Below are 4125 nucleotides of genomic sequence, written 5' to 3' on the forward strand. Positions count from 1 at the left end.
ACCTGTCATTTTGGCGGATAGAGCTGATGGTGAGGTTCTTTGGGGAGAAGGCAGGGCTTGAATTCATGCTTAGCCATCTTATCAGGCTATACCGGCCCTTTCATCATCGAGGTTTGCTAACCTTACAATGCCGGTCGACCACGCCTTTTGTTGTTGATGATGAAGAAGATGGGAGTCAGGAGTGGATGAGTCGATTCGTCTGAGCACGAACTGTTGATATTATCCCTGTAGAGTTTATGCCATTCCCTGAGGAATAGAATTATACACGTAAGTGGTACACTCGTGCCTTCGTAGTTTTTCAATTATGGCCAAAGGGTGTTCCGTAAATGTGCCTTCTTTTCTTTTTCTGCAGTGATTTCATGGATGCCGGGTGAGGTTCCTGATATTCTGGATTAGGTTCGGATGTTGGCGACCCACTCGACTTACAATGAGCGTAAATGGCGAGCTTTATCTAAGGATAGGTGGGAGGCAAAATAGTACAATATGTGTTAGGTGATCTGTTCCCTTCCCTTCTTTTAGTTGGAAAAACACTTTCGCTTTCTGCGTACTAACCCTATTATTGTAGTCATCGGGGAGCCTTCCGAGGTGAGGCCGTGCCACCTTAGGGGGAAGAAGTATTGCTAGCTTCTGGGCTAAAGAATGATAACAATAAGCAAGAGATACCTTTGCAGGGCGATGGTGCTCGAAGTAAGGCGAACCTGGGCCAGGGGTCCAGAGTGGAAGTATTGACTGAGCCTACCGCGCCCATGATTTCTGGTTTTGGAGAGGTGGTTTATCCTCCGCTATCGTCTTCTTTTTCCGTTGGAGGTACTTCAAGGGATACTCAAAACCCGGGATCATATGCACCGAGCGATCGTGTCTCGAACGGGGTCGAATCTTTCAGAGCTGAGGGAGCTAGGTTAGCAAATGTGCACTCGGCCTTCGAGGAAGCACAACGACTTCACTCCGTGGTGAGTTTTTGGCACATGTCTTTCGAGTTTTGTGCCTTGAGGCTCAACTTTGCTTAGATCATGATAATATCTTGGTTCGAACAGATATAATTACAAAGGTCAAGACTGAGCTCTTGAATCTAAAGGCCGAGGTTGTGGATGCCCGAGCTGAAGCTGTAATGAGCTGAACTAAGGCTGACTAGAAAGTGGCGGTCTATTTGAAGTATGCTGCCAATGCTCGGGCTAAGATGAGAAAGATCCTTGACCTTGAATATAGGAGCAAAGAATATGCTCGGTGTAAGTGTCGGAGGAAAACTCTCGAGGAGATCCGTGCTAGGGGATTTGACCTCTCGGAAGAGTTGACGCGGGCGAGGGCGGACGAGCGTGGTGCTCGGTTACTTTTTTCCGATGCCTAGGATAGTGAAGATAAGGCCAATGGGCTATCCCCCAAGGGGGATGTAGATTTTGCTTTCCGATTCTGTATATAGAATTTTTAAAGCACGTTTGTAAATGGAGCTTGTATTTTTTCCCATGTATGTGTAAAGAGGAAACCTCACGGTTTTGTCTCTCTTGCATTTCTTTTTGCCTTAATTTTAGCCAGATGAACTGGTCTTTGAGTTGAGGGGAATCCTTAGATTCATGGTATGGCCTTGAGGCTCGTTGGGCTGGACCGTAGGCACTTATGCGCTCGGTCGATGCGACCTTTAGGTATAAGCTAGCGACAATGGCTTGGGAACTCCCCATTTTCTTCCTGTAACCGTCAGACTCATACTATCCTGAGGTCGAGCATCGATAGCCCTTGAGAGTTGAAACTCGACAGTGATTTCGAGCCTTCGTGGCGTCATAACGATGAAAAATTAGACCCTCCGATTTTACCGTATACACTTTGTCTACTTGCTTTGCTCTGGAGACCCTGTTCGAGTTATCCTGGGTAACACCTGGCGGCCATAGAAATAAAGTTTTCAAAAATATGCACTTATTGATGGAATAGAATCATTTTATAAACATAGTTATATATAGTATCAAGTATATTAGATGAACTAACGACTGTGACACTTTTAGAGACACTACGGCTTTCCTTGCGTTAGAATTTTGAGGGTCCTCCTCAAAATTCTTCCCCAGTTTAGTAAGCGATCCTTCAGATGTTCTGTATGTGGAAAAGTTTGTTGGATCTGCTCCGAAATTTTGAGAATCCTTCTCAAAATTCTGCCCCAGTTACTTTATCGACTTCTGACTATCTTACACATGATGGCGTTGGTTGGACTTGCTCTGGAATTTTGAGGGTCCTCCTCAAAATACCGCCCCAGTTTCTGATTCTAGGGAAATAAATATTTTATTAAGATGTGACCGAACCCACAGGGCTGCCTACGTATCCCCTCTTAAACGGGAATCAGGTCAAGCGTAGTTTAGTTACATCAGATGAAGGAATGTAAACAATCTAAACATAATATCTCTTGACTATGTCTGAATTGATAGGTTTTGGCCAGACTTCTACGTCCATCTCTGCAAGTATGAGTGCCCCTCCTATTAGTACCCTATGAACCACGTAAGGACCTTGCTAGTTAGGTGAAAATTTCCCTTTGGGTTCATCCTGATATGGAAATATTTGCTTCAGCATCAGCTGCCCCGGTGTGAGCTGTCTTGGTTTGACCCTTTTGTTGAAAGCTCTGGACATTATATTCTGATAAAGTTGACCATGACATACTGCATTCATCCTTTTTCCATCTATGAGGGCTAATTGCTCATAGTAGCTCCTTATCTATTCTGCTTCACTGAGTTGGGCTTCTTGTATGATCCTTAAAGAAGGAATTTCTCCTTCGGCGGGAATGACAGCTTCGGAACCATAAACCAGCAAATGGGGAGTTGCCCTAGTTGATGTGTGGACTATGGTACGGTATCCCAATAAGGTGAATGGTAACTTCTCGTGCCATTGCTTGTGATTTTCTACCATTTTCCTTAGTATCTTCTTGATGTTTTTGTTGGCAGCTTCCACGGCTCCGTTTATTTGAGGCCTATATGTTGTGCAATTTTTGTGCTTAATTTTGAAGGCTTCACACATGGATTTCATTAGATCACTGTTGAGATTGGAGGCATTATCAGTGATTATGGACTCGGGGGCAAATCGACAAACAATACAATCCCTGACAAAATCTGCGACGACTTTCTTGGTTACAACTTTGTAAGATGCAACCTCCACCCATTTTGTGAAGTAATCGATGGCCACTAAAATGAACCTATGCTTGTTTGAAGCAGTGGGCTCGATCGGACCGATGACATCCATCCCCAAGTAGCAAAAGGCCAAGGTGCACTTATTGCATTGAGTTCGTTTGGCGGAACTCGTATCATGTCTGCATGTATCTAGCATTTGTAGCATTTTTGAACATACCGTATGCAGTCTATCTCCATGGTCATCCTAAAGTATCCGGCCCTGAGTATCTTCTTTGCCAAGACAAAGCCGTTCATATGTGGGCAGCAGGTTCTAGCATGTATTTCCTCGAGTAATCTGGAAGCCTTTGGCGTCAACACACCTTAGTAGTCCTAGATTAGGCGTTCTCCTATACAAAATTCCTCCGCTTTGGAAGAAGTGATTGGACAACCTCTGAAGTGTGCATTTCTGAGTATGGTTTGCATGTTCCGGATATTCTCCTTTTGCTAAATATTCCTTGATGTCGTGGAACCATGGGTTTCCATCTGTTTCTTCTTCAACGTGAGCACATTATGCTGGCTGATTATGGATCCTCACTGGGATGGGATCGATGAAATTCTTGTCTGGATGTTGTATCATTGATGACTATGTGGCTAGTGCGTCTGCAAATTCATTCTGAATTCTGGGAACATGTTCGAATTCTATCTTCATGAACCTCTTCATCAGTTCTTGCACACGAAACATATATGGTAGTATCTTGGTGTTTTTGATAGCCCATTCTCCTTGAACCTGATGTACCAGAAGATCTAAATCACCAATTGCAAGCAACACTTGTATATTCATATCGATGGCCAAATTGAGCCCCATGATGCAAGCCTCATATTTTGCCATATTGTTAGTGTATAGAAACCTAAGCTTTGCGGATACCAGATAATGTTGACCTGTCTCTGACACCAAAATCGCTCCAATACCCACTCCTTTAAAGTTTGTAGCTCTGTCGAAGAACATTCTCCAGCCATCATAGGCTTCAACAATGTCCTCTCTTACGAA

Source organism: Nicotiana sylvestris, chromosome 3, assembly GCF_000393655.2.
Source record: "Nicotiana sylvestris chromosome 3, ASM39365v2, whole genome shotgun sequence".
Lineage (NCBI taxonomy): Eukaryota > Viridiplantae > Streptophyta > Magnoliopsida > Solanales > Solanaceae > Nicotiana > Nicotiana sylvestris.